Here is a 20990-nt window from a genome sequence, read left to right as displayed (position 1 = left end):
CTTCCTGGTTTAGTCATGGGAGAGTGTATGTGTCGAGGAATTTATCCCTTCCTTTTTTTTTAAATTTTTTTTCTTTTCATCATTATTATTATTATTAATATTATTATTATTACTATTATACTTTAGGCTCTATGGCACATGTGCGCAACGTGCAGGTAAGCTACATATGTATACATGTGCCATGCTGGTGTGCTGCACCCACCAACTCGTCATCTAGCATTAGGTATATCTCCCAATGCTGTCCCTCACCCCTCCCCCCACCCCACAACAGTCCCCGAAGTGTGATGTTCCCCTTCCTGTGTCCATGTGTTCTCATTGTTCGATTTCCACCTATGAGTGAGAATATGTGGTGTTTGGTTTTTTGTTCTTGCGATAGTTTACTGAGAACGATGATTTCCAATTTCATCCATGTCCCTACAAAGGATATGAACTCATCATTTTTTATGGCTGCATAGTATTCCATGGTGTATATGTGCCACATTTTCTTAATCCAGTCTATCATTGTTGGACATTTGGGTTGGTTCCAAGTCTTTGCTATTGTGTATAATGCCGCAATAAACATACGTGTGCATGTGTCTTTATAGCAGCATGATTTATAGTCCTTTGGGTATATACCCAGTAATGGGATGGCTGGGTCAAATGGAATTTCTAGTTCTAGATCCCTGAGGAATCGCCACAGTGACTTCCACAAGGGTTGAACTAGTTTACAGTCCCACCAACAGTGTAAAAGTGTTCCTATTTCTCCACATCCTCTCCAGCACCTGTTGTTTCCTGACTTTTTAATGATTGCCATTCTACCTGGTGTGAGATGGTATCTCATTGTGGTTTTGATTTGCATTTCTCTGATGGCCAGTGATGGTGAGCATTTTTTCACGTGTTTTGGGGCTGCATAAATGTCTTCTTTTGAGGAGTGTCTGTTCATGTCCTTCGCCCACTTTTTGATGGGGTTGTTTGGTGTTTTCTTGTAAATTTGTTGGAGTTCATTGTAGATTCTGGATATTAGCCCTTTGTCAGCTGAGTAGGTTGCGAAAATTTTCTCCCATTTTGTAGGTTGCCTGGTCACTCTGATGGCAGTTTCGTTTGCTGTGCAGAAGCTCTTGAGTTTAATTAGATCCCATTTGTCAATTTTGGCTTTTGTTGCCATTGCTTTTGGTGTTTTACACATGAAGTCCTTGCCCATGCCTATGTCCTGAATGGTATTGCCTAGGTTTTCTTCTAGGCTTTTTATGGTTTTAGGTCTAACGTTTAAGTCTTTAATCCATCTTGAGTTGATTTTTGTATAAGGTGGAAGGAAGGGATCCAGTTTCAGCTTTCTACATGTGGCTAGCCAGTTTTCCCAGCACCATTTATTAAATAGGGAATCCTTTCTCCATTTCTTGTTTTTGTCAGGTTTGTCAAAGATCAGATAGTTGTAGATATGTGGCATTATTTCTGACGGCTCTGTTCTGTTCCATTGATCTATATCTCTGTTTTGGTACCAGTACCATGCTGTTTTGGTTACTGTAGCCTTGTAGTATAGTTTGAAGTCAGGTAGCGTGATGCCTCCAGCTTTGTTCTTTTGGCTTAGGATTGACTTGGTGATGCGGGCTCTTTTTCGGTTCCATATGAACTTTAAAGTAGTTTTTTCCAATTCTGTGAAGAAAGTCATTGGTAACTTGATGGGGATGGCATTGAATCTGTAAATTACCTTGGGAAGGATGGCCATTTTCATGATACTGATTCTTCCTACCCATGAGCATGGAATGTTCTTCCATTTGTTTGTATCCTCTTTTATTTCCTTGAGCAGTGGTTTGTAGTTTTCTCCTTGAAGAGGTCCTTCACATCCCTTGTAAGTTGGATTCCTAGGTATTTTATTCTCTTTGAAGCAATTGTGAATGGGAGTTCACTCATGATTTGGCTCTCTGTTTGTCTGTTATTGATGTATAAGAATGCTTGTGATTTTTGTACATTGATGTTGTATCCTGAGACTTTGCTGAAGTTGCTTATCAGCTTAAGGAGATTTTGGGCTGAGACAATGGGGTTTTCTAGATATACTATCACGTCATCTGCAAACAGGGACAATTTGACTTCCTTTTTTCCTAATTGAATACCCTTGATTTCCTTCTCTTGCCTAATTGCCCTGGCCAGAACTTCCAACACTATGTTGAATAGAAGTGGTGAGAGAGGGCATCCCTGTCTTGTGCCAGTTTTCAAAGTGAATGCTTCCAGGTTTTGCCCATTCAGTATGATATTGGCTGTGGGTTTGTCATAAATAGCTCTTATTATTTTGAGATACGACCGATCAATACCTAATTTATTGAGAGTTTTTAGCATGAAGGGTTGTTGAATTTTGTCAAAGGCCTTTTCTTCATGTATTGAGATAATCATGTGGTTTTTGACTTTGGTTCTGTTTATATGCTGGATTACATTTATTGGTTTGCGTATATTGAGCCAGCCTTGCATCCCAGGGATGAAGCCCACTTGATCATGGTGGGTAAACTGTTTGATGTGCTGCTGGATTCGGTTTGCCAGTAATTTATTGAGGATTTTTGCATCAATATTCATCAAGGATATTGGTCTAAAATTCTCTTTTTTGGTTGTGTCTCTGCCCAGCTTTGGTATCAGCATGATGCTGGCCTCATTAAATGAGTTAGGAAGGATTCCCTCTTTTTCTATTGATTGGAATAGTTTCTGAAGTAATGGTTCCAGTTCCTCCTTGTACCTCTGGTAGAATTCGGCTGTGAACCCATCTGATCCTGGACTCTTTTTGGTTGGTAAGCTATTGATCATTGCCACAATTTCAGCTCCTGTTATTAGTCTATTCAGAGATTCAACTTCTTCCTGGTTTAGTCATGGGAGAGTGTATGTGTCGAGGAATTTATCCCTTCCTTTTTTTTTAAATTTTTTTTCTTTTCATCATTATTATTATTATTAATATTATTATTATTACTATTATACTTTAGGCTCTATGGCACATGTGCGCAACGTGCAGGTAAGCTACATATGTATACATGTGCCATGCTGGTGTGCTGCACCCACCAACTCGTCATCTAGCATTAGGTATATCTCCCAATGCTGTCCCTCACCCCTCCCCCCACCCCACAACAGTCCCCGAAGTGTGATGTTCCCCTTCCTGTGTCCATGTGTTCTCATTGTTCGATTTCCACCTATGAGTGAGAATATGTGGTGTTTGGTTTTTTGTTCTTGCGATAGTTTACTGAGAACGATGATTTCCAATTTCATCCATGTCCCTACAAAGGATATGAACTCATCATTTTTTATGGCTGCATAGTATTCCATGGTGTATATGTGCCACATTTTCTTAATCCAGTCTATCATTGTTGGACATTTGGGTTGGTTCCAAGTCTTTGCTATTGTGTATAATGCCGCAATAAACATACGTGTGCATGTGTCTTTATAGCAGCATGATTTATAGTCCTTTGGGTATATACCCAGTAATGGGATGGCTGGGTCAAATGGAATTTCTAGTTCTAGATCCCTGAGGAATCGCCACAGTGACTTCCACAAGGGTTGAACTAGTTTACAGTCCCACCAACAGTGTAAAAGTGTTCCTATTTCTCCACATCCTCTCCAGCACCTGTTGTTTCCTGACTTTTTAATGATTGCCATTCTACCTGGTGTGAGATGGTATCTCATTGTGGTTTTGATTTGCATTTCTCTGATGGCCAGTGATGGTGAGCATTTTTTCACGTGTTTTGGGGCTGCATAAATGTCTTCTTTTGAGGAGTGTCTGTTCATGTCCTTCGCCCACTTTTTGATGGGGTTGTTTGGTGTTTTCTTGTAAATTTGTTGGAGTTCATTGTAGATTCTGGATATTAGCCCTTTGTCAGCTGAGTAGGTTGCGAAAATTTTCTCCCATTTTGTAGGTTGCCTGTTCACTCTGATGGTAGTTTCGTTTGCTGTGCAGAAGCTCTTGAGTTTAATTAGATCCCATTTGTCAATTTTGGCTTTTGTTGCCATTGCTTTTGGTGTTTTACACATGAAGTCCTTGCCCATGCCTATGTCCTGAATGGTATTGCCTAGGTTTTCTTCTAGGCTTTTTATGGTTTTAGGTCTAACGTTTAAGTCTTTAATCCATCTTGAGTTGATTTTTGTATAAGGTGTAAGGAAGGGATCCAGTTTCAGCTTTCTACATGTGGCTAGCCAGTTTTCCCAGCACCATTTATTAAATAGGGAATCCTTTCTCCATTTCTTGTTTTTGTCAGGTTTGTCAAAGATCAGATAGTTGTAGATATGTGGCATTATTTCTGACGGCTCTGTTCTGTTCCATTGATCTATATCTCTGTTTTGGTACCAGTACCATGCTGTTTTGGTTACTGTAGCCTTGTAGTATAGTTTGAAGTCAGGTAGCGTGATGCCTCCAGCTTTGTTCTTTTGGCTTAGGATTGACTTGGTGATGCGGGCTCTTTTTTGGTTCCATATGAACTTTAAAGTAGTTTTTTCCAATTCTGTGAAGAAAGTCATTGGTAACTTGATGGGGATGGCATTGAATCTGTAAATTACCTTGGGAAGGATGGCCATTTTCATGATACTGATTCTTCCTACCCATGAGCATGGAATGTTCTTCCATTTGTTTGTATCCTCTTTTATTTCCTTGAGCAGTGGTTTGTAGTCTTCTCCTTGAAGAGGTCCTTCACATCCCTTGTAAGTTGGATTCCTAGGTATTTTATTCTCTTTGAAGCAATTGTGAATGGGAGTTCACTCATGATTTGGCTCTCTGTTTGTCTGTTATTGATGTATAAGAATGCTTGTGATTTTTGTACATTGATGTTGTATCCTAAGACTTTGCTGAAGTTGCTTATCAGCTTAAGGAGATTTTGGGCTGAGACAATGGGGTTTTCTAGATATACTCTCACGTCATCTGCAAACAGGGCCAATTTGACTTCCTTTTTTCCTGATTGAATACCCTTGATTTCCTTCTCTTGCCTAATTGCCCTGGCCAGAACTTCCAACACTATGTTGAATAGAAGTGGTGAGAGAGGGCATCCCTGTCTTGTGCCAGTTTTCAAAGTGAATGCTTCCAGTTTTTGCCCATTCAGTATGATATTGGCTGTGGGTTTGTCATAAATAGCTCTTATTATTTTGAGATACGACCCATCAATACCTAATTTATTGAGAGTTTTTAGCATGAAGGGTTGTTGAATTTTGTCAAAGGCCTTTTCTTCATGTATTGAGATAATCATGTGGTTTTTGACTTTGGTTCTGTTTATATGCTGGATTACATTTATTGATTTGCGTATATTGACCAGCCTTGCATCCCAGGGATGAAGCCCACTTGATCATGGTGGATAAGCTGTTTGATGTGCTGCTGGATTCGGTTTGCCAGTAATTCATTGAGGATTTTTGCATCAATATTCATCAAGGATATTGGTCTAAAATTCTCTTTTTTGGTTGTGTCTCTGCCCAGCTTTGGTATCAGCATGATGCTGGCCTCATTAAATGAGTTAGGAAGGATTCCCTCTTTTTCTATTGATTGGAATAGTTTCTGAAGTAATGGTTCCAGTTCCTCCTTGTACCTCTGGTAGAATTCGGCTGTGAACCCATCTGATCCTGGACTCTTTTTGGTTGGTAAGCTATTGATCATTGCCACAATTTCAGCTCCTGTTATTAGTCTATTCAGAGATTCAACTTCTTCCTGGTTTAGTCATGGGAGAGTGTATGTGTCGAGGAATTTATCCCTTTCTTTTTTTTAATTTTTTTCTTTTTATCGTTATTATTATTATTATTATTATTATTATTATTATACTTTAGGCTCTATGGCACATGTGCGCAACGTGCAGGTAAGCTACATATGTATACATGTGCCATGCTGGTGTGCTGCACCCACCAACTCGACATCTAGCATTAGGTATATCTCCCAATGCTGTCCCTCACCCCTCCCCCCACCCCACAACAGTCCCCGAAGTGTGATGTTCCCCTTCCTGTGTCCATGTGTTCTCATTGTTCGATTTACACCTATGAGTGAGAATATGTGGTGTTTGGCTTTTTGTTCTTGCGATAGTTTACTGAGAACGATGATTTCCAATTTCATCCATGTCCCTACAAAGGATATGAACTCATCATTTTTTATGGCTGCATAGTATTCCATGGTGTATATGTGCCACATTTTCTTAATCCAGTCTATCATTGTTGGACATTTGGGTTGGTTCCAAATCTTTGCTACTGTGTATAATGCCGCAATAAACATACAGGTGCATGTGTCTTTATAGCAGCATGATTTATAGTCCTTTGGGTATATATCCAGTAATGGGATGGCTGGGTCAAATGGAATTTCTAGTTCTAGATCCCTGAGGAATCGCCACAGTGACTTCCACAAGGGTTGAACTAGTTTACAGTCCCACCAACAGTGTAAAAGTGTTCCTATTTCTCCACATCCTCTCCAGCACCTGTTGTTTCCTGACTTTTTAATGATTGCCATTCTAACTGGTGTGAGATGGTATCTCATTGTGGTTTTGATTTGCATTTCTCTGATGGCCAGTGATGGTGAGCATTTTTTCACGTGTTTTTTGGCTGCATAAATGTCTTCTTTTGAGGAGTGTCTGTTCATGTCCTTCGCCCTCTTTTTGATGGGGTTGTGTGGTGTTTTCTTGTAAATTTGTTGGAGTTCATTGTAGATTCTGGATATTAGCCCTTTGTCAGATGAGTAGGTTGCGAAAATTTTCTCCCATTTTGTAGGTTGCCTGTTCACTCTGATGGTAGTTTCCTTTGCTGTGCAGAAGCTCTTGAGTTTAATTAGATCCCATTTGTCAATTTTGGCTTTTGTTGCCATTGCTTTTGGTGTTTTACACATGAAGTCCTTGCCCATGCCTATGTCCTGAATGGTATTGCCTAGGTTTTCTTCTAGGGTTTTTATGGTTTTAGGTCTAATGTTTAAGTCTTTAATCCATCTTGAGTTGATTTTTGTATAAGGTGTAAGGAAGGGATCCAGTTTCAGCTTTCTACATGTGGCTAGCCAGTTTTCCCATCACCATTTATTAAATAGGGAATCCTTTCTCCATTTCTTGTTTTTGTCAGGTTTGTCGAAGATCAGATAGTTGTAGATATGTGGATTTATTTCTGACGGCTCTGTTCTGTTCCATTGATCTATATCTCTGTTTTGGTACCAGTACCATGCTGTTTTGGTTACTGTAGCCTTGTAGTATAGTTTGAAGTCAGGTAGCGTGATGCCTTCAGCTTTGTTCTTTTGGCTTCGGATTGACTTGGTGATGCGGGCTCTTTTTTGGTTCCATATGAACTTTAAAGTAGTTTTTTCCAATTCTGTGAAGAAAGTCATTGGTAACTTGATGGGGATGGCATTGAATCTGTAAATTACCTTGGGAAGGATGGCCATTTTCATGATACTGATTCTTCCTACCCATGAGCATGGAATGTTCTTCCATTTGTTTGTATCCTCTTTTATTTCCTTGAGCAGTGGTTTGTAGTTTTCTCCTTGAAGAGGTCCTTCACATCCCTTGTAAGTTGGATTCCTAGGTATTTTATTCTCTTTGAAGCAATTGTGAATGGGAGTTCACTCATGATTTGGCTCTCTGTTTGTCTGTTATTGATGTATAAGAATGCTTGTGATTTTTGTACATTGATGTTGTATCCTGAGACTTTGCTGAAGTTGCTTATCAGCTTAAGGAGATTTTGGGCTGAGACAATGGGGTTTTCTAGATATACTATCACGTCATCTGCAAACAGGGACAATTTGACTTCCTTTTTTCCTAATTGAATACCCTTGATTTCCTTCTCTTGCCTAATTGCCCTGGCCAGAACTTCCAACACTATGTTGAATAGAAGTGGTGAGAGAGGGCATCCCTGTCTTGTGGCAGTTTTCAAAGAGAATGCTTCCAGTTTTTGCCCATTCAGTATGATATTGGCTGTGGGTTTGTCATAAATAGCTCTTATTATTTTGAGATACGACCCATCAATACCTAATTTATTGAGAGTTTTTAGCATGAAGGGTTGTTGAATTTTGTCAAAGGCCTTTTCTTCATGTATTGAGATAATCATGTGGTTTTTGACTTTGGTTCTGTTTATATGCTGGATTACATTTATTGATTTGCGTATATTGAACCAGCCTTGCATCCCAGGGATGAAGCCCACTTGATCATGGTGGATAAGCTGTTTGATGTGCTGCTGGATTCAGTTTGCCAGTAATTTATTGAGGATTTTGCATCAATATTCATCAAGGATATTGGTCTAAAATTCTCTTTTTTGGTTGTGTCTCTGCCCAGCTTTGGTATCAGCATGATGCTGGCCTCATTAAATGAGTTAGGAAGGATTCCCTCTTTTTCTATTGATTGGAATAGTTTCTGAAGAAATGGTTCCAGTTCCTCCTTGTACCTCTGGTAGAATTCGGCTGTGAACCCATCTGATCCTGGACTCTTTTTGGTTGGTAAGCTATTGATCATTGCCACAACTTCAGCTCCTGTTATTAGTCTATTCAGAGATTCAACTTCTTCCTGGTTTAGTCATGGGAGAGTGTATGTGTCGAGGAATTTATCCCTTTCTTTTTTTTTTAATTTTTTTCTTTTTATCATTATTATTATTATTATTATTATTACTATTATACTTTAGGCTCTATGGCATATGTGCGCAAAGTGCAGGTAAGCTACATATGTATACATGTGTCATGCTGGTGTGCTACACCCACCAACTCGTCATCTAGCATTAGGTATATCTCCCAATGCTGTCCCTCCCCCCTCCCCCCACCCTACAACAGTCCCCGAAGTGTGATGTTCCCCTTCCTGTGTCCATGTGTTCTCATTGTTCGATTTCCACCTATGAGTGAGAATATGTGGTGTTTGGTTTTTTGTTCTTGCGATAGTTTACTGAGAACGATGATTTCCAATTTCATCCATGTCCCTACAAAGGATATGAACTCATCATTTTTTATGGCTGCATAGTATTCCATGGTGTATATGTGCCACATTTTCTTAATCCAGTCTATCATTGTTGGACATTTGGGTTGGTTCCAAGTCTTTGCTATTGTGTATAATGCCGCAATAAACATACGTGTGCATGTGTCTTTATAGCAGCATGATTTATAGTCCTTTGGGTATATACCCAGTAATGGGATGGCTGGGTCAAATGGAATTTCTAGTTCTAGATCCCTGAGGAATCGCCACAGTGACTTCCACAAGGGTTGAACTAGTTTACAGTCCCACCAACAGTGTAAAAGTGTTCCTATTTCTCCACATCCTCTCCAGCACCTGTTGTTTCCTGACTTTTTAATGATTGCCATTCTACCTGGTGTGAGATGGTATCTCATTGTGGTTTTGATTTGCATTTCTCTGATGGCCAGTGATGGTGAGCATTTTTTCACGTGTTTTTTGGCTGAATAAATGTCTTCTTTTGAGGAGTGTCTGTTCATGTCCTTCGCCCTCTTTTTGATGGGGTTGTGTGGTGTTTTCTTGTAAATTTGTTGGAGTTCATTGTAGATTCTGGATATTAGCCCTTTGTCAGATGAGTAGGTTGCGAAAATTTTCTCCCATTTTGTAGGTTGCCTGTTCACTCTGATGGTAGTTTCCTTTGCTGTGCAGAAGCTCTTGAGTTTAATTAGATCCCATTTGTCAATTTTGGCTTTTGTTGCCATTGCTTTTGGTGTTTTACACATGAAGTCCTTGCCCATGCCTATGTCCTGAATGGTATTGCCTAGGTTTTCTTCTAGGGTTTTTATGGTTTTAGGTCTAACGTTTAAGTCTTTAATCCATCTTGAGTTGATTTTTATATAAGGTGTAAGAAAGGGATCCAGTTTCAGCTTTCTACATGTGGCTAGCCAGTTTTCCCAGCACCATTTATTAAATAGGGAATCCTTTCTTCATTTCTTGTTTTTGTCAGGTTTGTCAAAGATCAGATAGTTGCAGATATGTGGCATTATTTCTGACGGCTCTGTTCTGTTCCATTGATCTATATCTCTGTTTTGGTACCAGTACCATGCTGTTTTGGTTACTGTAGCCTTGTAGTATAGTTTGAAGTCAGGTAGCGTGATGCCTTCAGCTTTGCTCTTTTGCCTTAGGATTGACTTGGTGATGCAGGCTCTTTTTTGGTTCCATATGAACTTTAAAGTAGTTTTTTCCAATTCTGTGAAGAAAGTCATTGGTAACTTGATGGGGATGGCATTGAATCTGTAAATTACCTTGGGAAGGATGGCCATTTTCATGATACTGATTCTTCCTACCCATGAGCATGGAATGTTCTTCCATTTGTTTGTATCCTCTTTTATTTCCTTGAGCAGTGGTTTGTAGTTTTCTCCTTGAAGTGGTCCTTCACATCCCTTGTAAGTTGGATTCCTAGGTATTTTATTCTCTTTGAAGCAATTGTGAATGGGAGTTCACTCATGATTTGGCTCTCTGTTTGTCTGTTATTGATGTATAAGAATGCTTGTGATTTTTGTACATTGATGTTGTATCCTGAGACTTTGCTGAAGTTGCTTATCAGCTTAAGGAGATTTTGGGCTGAGACAATGGGGTTTTCTAGATATACTATCACGTCATCTGCAAACAGGGACAATTTGACTTCCTTTTTTCCTAATTGAATACCCTTGATTTCCTTCTCTTGCCTAATTGCCCTGGCCAGAACTTCCAACACTATGTTGAATAGAAGTGGTGAGAGAGGGCATCCCTGTCTTGTGCCAGTTTTCAAAGTGAATGCTTCCAGTTTTTGCCCATTCAGTATGATATTGGCTGTGGGTTTGTCATAAATAGCTCTTATTATTTTGAGATACGACCCATCAATACCTAATTTATTGAGAGTTTTTAGCATGAAGGGTTGTTGAATTTTGTCAAAGGCCTTTTCTTCATGTATTGAGATAATCATGTGGTTTTTGACTTTGGTTCTGTTTATATGCTGGATTACATTTATTGATTTGCGTATATTGAACCAGCCTTGCATCCCAGGGATGAAGCCCACTTGATCATGGTGGATAAGCTGTTTGATGTGCTGCTGGATTCGGTTTGCCAGTAATTTATTGAGGATTTTTGCATCAATATTCATCAAGGATATTGGTCTAAAATTCTCTTTTTTGGTTGTGTCTCTGCCCAGCGTTGGTATCAGCATGATGCTGGCCTCATTAAATGAGTTAGGAAGGATTCCCTCTTTTTCTGTTGATTGGAATAGTTTCTGAAGTAATGGTTCCAGTTCCTCCTTGTACCTCTGGTAGAATTCGGCTGTGAACCCATCTGATCCTGGACTCTTTTTGGTTGGTAAGCTATTGATCATTGCCACAATTTCAGCTCCTGTTATTAGTCTATTCAGAGATTCAACTTCTTCCTGGTTTAGTCATGAGAGAGTGTATGTGTCGAGGAATTTATCCCTTTCTTTTTTTTTTAATTTTTTTCTTTTTATCATTATTATTATTATTATTATTATTATTACTATTATACTTTAGGCTCTATGGCACATGTGCGCAACGTGCAGGTAAGCTACATATGTATACATGTGCCATGCTGGTGTGCTGCACCCACCAACTCGTCATCTAGCATTAGGTATATCTCCCAATGCTGTCCCACCCCCCTCCCCCCACCCCACAACAGTCCCCGAAGTGTGATGTTCCCCTTCCTGTGTCCATGTGTTCTCATTGTTCGATTTCCACCTATGAGTGAGAATATGTGGTGTTTGGTTTTTTGTTCTTGCGATAGTTTACTGAGAACGATGATTTCCAATTTCATCCATGTCCCTACAAAGGATATGAACTCATCATTTTTTATGGCTGCATAGTATTCCATGGTGTATATGTGCCACATTTTCTTAATCCAGTCTATCATTGTTGGACGTTTGGGTTAGTTCCAAGTCTTTGCTATTGTGTATAATGCCGCAAGAAACATACGTGTGCATGTGTCTTTATAGCAGCATGATTTATAGTCCTTTGGGTATATACCCAGTAATGGGATGGCTGGGTCAAATGGAATTTCTAGTTCTAGATCCCTGAGGAATCGCCACAGTGACTTCCACAAGGGTTGAACTAGTTTACAGTCCCACCAACAGTGTAAAAGTGTTCCTATTTCTCCACATCCTCTCCAGCACCTGTTGTTTCCTGACTTTTTAATGATTGCCATTCTACCTGGTGTGAGATGGTATCTCATTGTGGTTTTGATTTGCATTTCTCTGATGGCCAGTGATGGCGAGCATTTTTTCACGTGTTTTTTGGCTGCATAAATGTCTTCTTTTGAGGAGTGTCTGTTCATGTCCTTCGCCCTCTTTTTGATGGGGTTGTGTGGTGTTTTCTTGTAAATTTGTTGGAGTTCATTGTAGATTCTGGATATTAGCCCTTTGTCAGATGAGTAGGTTGCGAAAATTTTCTCCCATTTTGTAGGTTGCCTGTTCACTCTGATGGTAGTTTCCTTTGCTGTGCAGAAGCTCTTGAGTTTAATTAGATCCCATTTGTCAATTTTAGCTTTTGTTGCCATTGCTTTTGGTGTTTTACACATGAAGTCCTTGCCCATGCCTATGTCCTGAATGGTATTGCCTAGGTTTTCTTCTAGGGTTTTTATGGTTTTAGGTCTAACGTTTAAGTCTTTAATCCATCTTGAGTTGATTTTTGTATAAGGTGTAAGGAAGGGATCCAGTTTCAGCTTTCTACATGTGGCTAGCCAGTTTTCCAAGCACCATTTATTAAATAGGGAATCCTTTCTCCATTTCTTGTTTTTGTCAGGTTTGTCAAAGATCAGTTAGTTGTAGATATGTGGCATTATTTCTGACGGCTCTGTTCTGTTCCATTGATCTACATCTCTGTTTTGGTACCAGTACCATGCTGTTTTGGTTACTGTAGCCTTGTAGTATAGTTTGAAGTCAGGTAGCGTGATGCCTTCAGCTTTGTTCTTTTGGCTTAGGATTTACTTGGTGATGCAGGCTCTTTTTTGGTTCCATATGAACTTTAAGGTAGTTTTTTCCAATTCTGTGAAGAAAGTCATTGGTAACTTGATGGGGATGGCTTTGAATCTGTAAATTACCTTGTGAAGGATGGCCATTTTCATGATACTGATTCTTCCTACCCATGAGCATGGAATGTTCTTCCATTTGTTTGTATCCTCTTTTATTTCCTTGAGCAGTGGTTTGTAGTTTTCTCCTTGAAGAGGTCCTTCACATCCCTTGTAAGTTGGATTCCTAGGTATTTTATTCTCTTTGAAGCAATTGTGAATGGGAGTTCACTCATGATTTGGCTCTCTGTTTGTCTGTTATTGATGTATAAGAATGCTTGTGATTTTTGTACATTGATGTTGTATCCTGAGACTTTGCTGAAGTTGCTTATCAGCTTAAGGAGATTTTGGGCTGAGACAATGGGTTTTTCCAGATATACTATCACGTAATCTGCAAACAGGGACAATTTGACTTCCTTTTTTCCTAATTGAATACCCTTGATTTCCTTCTCTTGCCTAATTGCCCTGGCCAGAACTTCCAACACTATGTTGAATAGAAGTGGTGAGAGAGGGCATCCCTGTCTTGTGCCAGTTTTCAAAGTGAATGCTTCCTGTTTTTGCCCATTCATTATGATATTGGCTGTGGGTTTGTCATAAATAGCTCTTATTATTTTGAGATACGACCCAACAATACCTAATTTATTGAGAGTTTTTAGCATGAAGGGTTGTTGAATTTTGTCAAAGGACTTTTCTTCATGTATTGAGATAATCACGTGGTTTTTGACTTTGGTTCTGTTTATATGCTGGATTACATTTATTGATTTGCGTATATTGAACCAGCCTTGCATCCCAGGGATGAAGCCCACTTGATCATGGTGGGTAAGCTGTTTGATGTGCTGCTGGATTCAGTTTGCCAGTAATTTATTGAGGATTTTTGCATCAATATTCATCAAGGATATTGGTCTAAAATTCTCTTTTTTGGTTGTGTCTCTGCCCAGCTTTGGTATCAGCATGATGCTGGCCTCATTAAATGAGTTAGGAAGGATTCCCTCTTTTTCTATTGATTGGAATAGTTTCTGAAGTAATGGTTCCAGTTCCTCCTTGTACCTCTGGTAGAATTCGGCTGTGAACCCATCTGATCCTGGACTCTTTTTGGTTGGTAAGCTATTGATCATTGCCACAATTTCAGCTCCTGTTATTAGTCTATTCAGAGATTCAACTTCTTCCTGGTTTAGTCATGGGAGAGTGTATGTGTCGAGGAATTTATCCCTTTCTTTTTTTTTAATTTTTTTCTTTTTATCATTATTATTATTATTATTATTACTATTATACTTTAGGCTCTATGGCACATGTGCGCAACGTGCAGGTAAGCTACATATGTATACATGTGTCATGCTGGTGTGCTGCACCCACCAACTCGTCATCTAGCATTAGGTATATCTCCCAATGCTGTCCCTCCCCCCTCCCCCCACCCTACAACAGTCCCCGAAGTGTGATGTTCCCCTTCCTGTGTCCATGTGTTCTCATTGTTCGATTTCCACCTATGAGTGAGAATATGTGGTGTTTGGTTTTTTGTTCTTGCGATAGTTTACTGAGAACGATGATTTCCAATTTCATCCATGTCCCTAGAAAGGATATGAACTCATCATTTTTTATGGCTGCATAGTATTCCATGGTGTATATGTGCCACATTTTCTTAATCCAGTCTATCATTGTTGGACATTTGGGTTGGTTCCAAGTCTTTGCTATTGTGTATAATGCCGCAATAAACATACGTGTGCATGTGTCTTTATAGCAGCATGATTTATAGTCCTTTGGGTATATACCCAGTAATGGGATGGCTGGGTCAAATGGAATTTCTAGTTCTAGATCCCTGAGGAATCGCCACAGTGACTTCCACAAGGGTTGAACTAGTTTACAGTCCCACCAAAAGTGTAAAAGTGTTCCTATTTCTCCACATCCTCCCAGCACCTGTTGTTTCCTGACTTTTTAATGATTGCCTTTCTAACTGGTGTGAGATGGTATCTCATTGTGGTTTTGATTTGCATTTCTCTGATGGCCAGTGATGGTGAGCATTTTTTCACGTGTTTTTGGGCTGCATAAATGTCCTCTTTTGAGGAGTGTCTGTTCATGTCCTTCGCCCACTTTTTGATGGGGTTGTTTGGTGTTTTCTTGTAAATTTGTTGGAGTTCATTGTAGATTCTGGATATTAGCCCTTTGTCAGCTGAGTAATTTGCGAAAATTTTCTCCCATTTTGTAGGTTGCCTGTTCACTCTGATGGTAGTTTCCTTTGCTGTGCAGAAGTTCTTGAGTTTAATTAGATCCCATTTGTCAATTTTGGCTTTTGTTGCCATTGCTTTTGGTGTTTTACACATGAAGTCCTTGCCCATGCCTATGTCCTGAATGGTATTGCCTAGGTTTTCTTCTAGGGTTTTTATGGTTTTAGGTCTAACGTTTAAGTCTTTAATCCATCTTGAGTTGATTTTTGTATAAGGTGTAAGGAAGGGATCCAGTTTCAGCTGTCTACATGTGGCTAGCCAGTTTTCCCAGCACCATTTATTAAATAGGGAATCCTTTCTCCATTTCTTGTTTTTGTCAGGTTTGTCAAAGATCAGATAGTTGTAGATATGTGGCATTATTTCTGACGGCTCTGTTCTGTTCCATTGATCTATATCTCTGTTTTGGTACCAGTACCATGCTGTTTTCGTTATTGTAGCCTTGTAGTATAGTTTGAAGTCAGGTAGCGTGATGCCTCCAGCTTTGTTCTTTTGGCTTAGGATTGACTTGGTGATGCGGGCTCTTTTTTGGTTCCATATGAACTTTAAAGTAGTTTTTTCCAATTCTGTGAAGAAAGTCATTGGTAACTTGATGGGGATGGCATTGAATCTGTAAATTACCTTGGAAAGGATGGCCATTTTCATGATATTGATTCTTCCTACCCATGAGCATGGAATGTTCTTCCATTTGTTTGCATCCTCTTTTATTTCCTTGAGCAGTGGTTTGTAGTTTTCTCCTTGAAGAGGTCCTTCACATCCCTTCTAAGTTGGATTCCTAGGTATTTTATTCTCTTTGAAGCAATTGTGAATGGGAGTTCACTCATGATTTGGCTCTCTGTTTGTCTGTTATTGATGTATAAGAATGCTTGTGATTTTTGTACATTGATGTTGTATCCTGAGACTTTGCTGAAGTTGCTTATCAGCTTAAGGAGATTTTGGGCTGAGACAATGGGGTTTTCTAGATATACTATCACGTCATCTGCAAACAGGGACAATTTGACTTCCTTTTTTCCTAATTGAATACCCTTGATTTCCTTCTCTTGCCCAATTGCCCTGGCCAGAACTTCCAACACTATGTTGAATAGAAGTGGTGAGAGAGGGCATCCCTGTCTTGTGCCAGTTTTCAAAGTGAATGCTTCCAGTTTTTGCCCATTCAGTATGATATTGGCTGTGGGTTTGTCATAAATAGCTCTTATTATTTTGAGATACGACCCATCAATACCTAATTTATTGAGAGTTTTTAGCATGAAGGGTTGTTGAATTTTGTCAAAGGCCTTTTCTTCATGTATTGAGATAATCATGTGGTTTTTGACTTTGGTTCTGTTTATATGCTGGATTACATTTATTGATTTGCGTATATTGAACCAGCCTTGCATCCCAGGGATGAAGCCCACTTGATCATGGTGGATAAGCTCTTTGATGTGCTGCTGGATTCGGTTTGCCAGTAATTCATTGAGGATTTTTGCATCAATATTCATCAAGCATATTGTTCTAAAATTCTCTTTTTTGGTTGTGTCTCTGCCCAGCTTTGGTATCAGCATGATGCTGGCCTCATTAAATGAGTTAGGAAGGATTCCCTCTTTTTCTATTGATTGGAATAGTTTCTGAAGTAATGGTTCCAGTTCCTCCTTGTACCTCTGGTAGAATTCGGCTGTGAACCCATCTGATCCTGGACTCTTTTTGGTTGGTAAGCTATTGATCATTGACACAATTTCAGCTCCTGTTATTAGTCTATTCAGAGATTCAACTTCTTCCTGGTTTAGTCATGGGAGAGTGTATGTGTCGAGGAATTTATCCCTTTCTTTTTTTTTTAAATTTTTTTCTTTATATCATTATTAATATTATTATTATTATTATTATACTTTAGGCTCTATGGCACATGTGCACAACGTGCAGGTAAGCTACATATGAATACATGTGCCATGCTGGTGTGCTGCACCCACCAACTCGTCATCTAGCATTAGGTATATCTCCCAGTGCTGTCCCTCCCCCGTCCCCGCACCCCACAACAGTCCCCGAAGTGTGATGTTCCCCTTCCTGTGTCCATGTGTTCTCATTGTTCGATTCCCACCTATGAGTGAGAATATGTGGTGTTTGGTTTTTTGTACTTGCGATAGTTTACTGAGAACGATGATTTCCAATTACATCCATGTCCCTACAAAGGATATGAACTCATCATTTTTCATGGCTGCATAGTATTCCATGGTGTATATGTGCCACATTTTCTTAATCCAGTCTATCATTATTGGACATTTGGGTTGGTTCCAAGTCTTTGCTATTGTGTATAATGCCGCAATAAACATACGTGTGCATGTGTCTTTATAGCAGCATGATTTATAGTCCTTTGGGTATATACCCAGTAATGGGATGGCTGGGTCAAATGGAATTTCTAGTTCTAGATCCCTGAGGAATCGCCACAGTGACTTCCACAAGGGTTGAACTAGTTTACAGTCCCACCAACAGTGTAAAAGTGTTCCTATTTCTCCACATCCTCTCCAGCAACTGTTGTTTCCTGACTTTTTAATGATTGCCATTCTACCTGGTGTGAGATGGTATCTCATTGTGGTTTTGATTTGCATTTCTCTGATGGCCAGTGATGGTGAGCATTTTTTCACGTGTTTTTTGGCTGCGTTAATGTCTTCTTTTGAGGAGTGTCTGTTCATGTCCTTCGCCCTCTTTTTGATGGGGTTGTTTGGTGTTTTCTTGTAAATTTGTTGGAGTTCATTGTAGATTCTGGATATTAGCCCTTTGTCAGCTGAGTAGGTTGCGAAAATTTTCTCCCATTTTGTAGGTTGCCTGTTCACTCTGATGGTAGTTTCCTTTGCTGTGCAGAAGCTCTTGAGTTTAATTAGATCCCATTTGTCAATTTTGGCTTTTGTTGCCATTGCTTTTGGTGTTTTACACATGAAGTCCTTGCACATGCCTGTGTCCTGAATGGTACTGCCTAGGTTTTCTTCTAGGGTTTTTATGGTTTTAGGTCTAACGTTTAAGTGTTTAATCCATCTTGAGTTGATTTTTGTATAAGGTGTAAGGAAGGGATCCAGTTTCAGCTGTCTACATGTGGCTAGCCAGTTTTCCCAGCACCATTTATTAAATAGGGAATCCGTTCTCCATTTCTTGTTTTTGTCAGGTTTGTCAAAGATCAGATAGTTGTAGATATGTGGCATTATTTCTGACGGCTCTGTTCTGTTCCATTGATCTATATCTCTGTTTTGGTACCAGTACCATGCTGTTTTCGTTATTGTAGCCTTGTAGTATAGTTTGAAGTCAGGTAGCGTGATGCCTCCAGCTTTGTTCTTTTGGCTTAGGATTGACTTGGTGATGCGGGCTCTTTTTTGGTTCCATATGAACTTTAAAGTAGTTTTTTCCAATTCTGTGAAGAAAGTCATTGGTAACTTGATGGGGATGGCATTGAATCTGTAAATTACCTTGGAAAGGATGGCCATTTTCATGATATTGATTCTTCCTACCCATGAGCATGGAATGTTCTTCCATTTGTTTGCATCCTCTTTTATTTCCTTGAGCAGTGGTTTGTAGTTTTCTCCTTGAAGAGGTCCTTCACATCCCTTCTAAGTTGGATTCCTAGGTATTTTATTCTCTTTGAAGCAATTGTGAATGGGAGTTCACTCATGATTTGGCTCTCTGTTTGTCTGTTATTGATGTATAAGAATGCTTGTGATTTTTGTACATTGATGTTGTATCCTGAGACTTTGCTGAAGTTGCTTATCAGCTTAAGGAGATTTTGGGCTGAGACAATGGGGTTTTCTAGATATACTATCACGTCATCTGCAAACAGGGACAATTTGACTTCCTTTTTTCCTAATTGAATACCCTTGATTTCCTTCTCTTGCCTAATTGCCCTGGCCAGAACTTCCAACACTATGTTGAATAGAAGTGGTGAGAGAGGGCATCCCTGTCTTGTGCCAGTTTTCAAAGTGAATGCTTCCAGTTTTTGCCCATTCAGTATGATATTGGCTGTGGGTTTGTCATAAATAGCTCTTATTATTTTGAGATACGCCCCATCAATACCTAATTTATTGAGAGTTTTTAGCATGAAGGGTTGTTGAATTTTGTCAAAGGCCTTTTCTTCATGTATTGAGATAATCATGTGGTTTTTGACTTTGGTTCTGTTTATATGCTGGATTACATTTATTGATTTGCGTATATTGAACCAGCCTTGCATCCCAGGGATGAAGCCCACTTGATCATGGTGGATAAGCTGTTTGATGTGCTGCTGGATTCGGTTTGCCAGTAATTTATTGAGGATTTTTGCATCAATATTCATCAAGGATATTGGTCTAAAATTCTCTTTTTTGGTTGTGTCTCTGCCCAGATTTGGTATCAGCATGATGCTGGCCTCATTAAATGAGTTAGGAAGGATTCCCTCTTTTTCTATTGATTGGAATAGTTTCTGAAGTAATGGTTCCAGTTCCTCCTTGTACCCCTGGTAGAATTCGGCTGTGAACCCATCTGATCCTGGACTCTTTTTGGTTGGTAAGCTATTGATCATTGCCACAATTTCAGCTCCTGTTATTAGTCTATTCAGAGATTCAACTTCTTCCTGGTTTAGTCATGGGAGAGTGTATGTGTCGAGGAATTTATCCCTTTCTTTTTTTTTTAATTTTTTTCTTTTTATCATTATTATTATTATTATTATTACCATTATACTTTAGGCTCTATGGCACATGTGCGCAACGTGCAGGTAAGCTACATATGTATACATGTGCCATGCTGGTGTGCTGCACCCACCAACTCGTCATCTAGCATTAGGTATATCTCCCAATGCTGTCCCTCCCCCCTCCCCCCACCCTACAACAGTCCCCGAAGTGTGGTGTTCCCCTTCCTGTGTCCATGTGTTCTCATTGTTCGATTCCCACCTATGAGTGAGAATATGTGGTGTTTGGTTTTTTCTTCTTGCGATAGTTTACTGAGAACGATGATTTCCAATTACATCCATGTCCCTACAAAGGATATGAACTCATCATTTTTTATGGCTGCATAGTATTCCATGGTGTATATGTGCCACATTTTCTTAATCCAGTCTATCATTGTTGGACATTTGGGTTGGTTCCAAGTCTTTGCTATTGTGTATATTGCCACAATAAACATACGTGTGCATGTGTCTTTATAGCAGCATGATTTATAGTCCTTTGGGTATATACCCAGTAATGGGATGGCTGGGTCAAATGGAATTTCTAGTTCTAGATCCCTGAGGAATCGGCACAGTGACTTCCACAAGGGTTGAACTAGTTTACAGTCCCACCAACAGTGTAAAAGTGTTCCTATTTCTCCACATCCTCTCCAGCACCTGTTGTTTCCTGACTTTTTAATGATTGCCATTCTAACTGGTGTGAGATGGTATCTCATTGTGGTTTTGATTTGCATTTCTCTGATGGCCAGTGATGGTGAGCATTTTTTCACGTGTTTTTGGGCTGCATAAATGTCTTCTTTTGAGGAGTGTCTGTTCATGTCCTTCGCCCAATTTTTGATGGGGTTGTTTGGTGTTTTCTTGTAAATTTGTTGGAGTTCATTGTAGATTCTGGATATTAGCCCTTTCTCAGCTGAGTAGGTTGCGAAAATTTTCTCCCATTTTGTAGGTTGCCTGTTCACTCTGATGGTAGTTTCCTTTGTTGTGCAGAAGCTCTTGAGTTTAATTAGATCCCATTTGTCAATTTTGGCTTTTGTTGCCATTGCTTTTGGTGTTTTACACATGAAGTCCTTGCACATGCCTATGTCCTGAATGGTACTGCCTAGGTTTTCTTCTAGGGTTTTTATGGTTTTAGGTCTAACGTTTAAGTCTTTAATCCATCTTGAGTTGATTTTTGTATAAGGTGTAAGGAAGGGATCCAGTTTCAGCTGTCTACATGTGGCTAGC

The sequence above is a fragment of the Pongo abelii genome, chromosome 22 (assembly GCF_028885655.2).
Source record: "Pongo abelii isolate AG06213 chromosome 22, NHGRI_mPonAbe1-v2.0_pri, whole genome shotgun sequence".
Taxonomy (NCBI): Eukaryota; Metazoa; Chordata; class Mammalia; order Primates; family Hominidae; genus Pongo; species Pongo abelii.
This window is presented reverse-complemented; position numbering follows the sequence as displayed.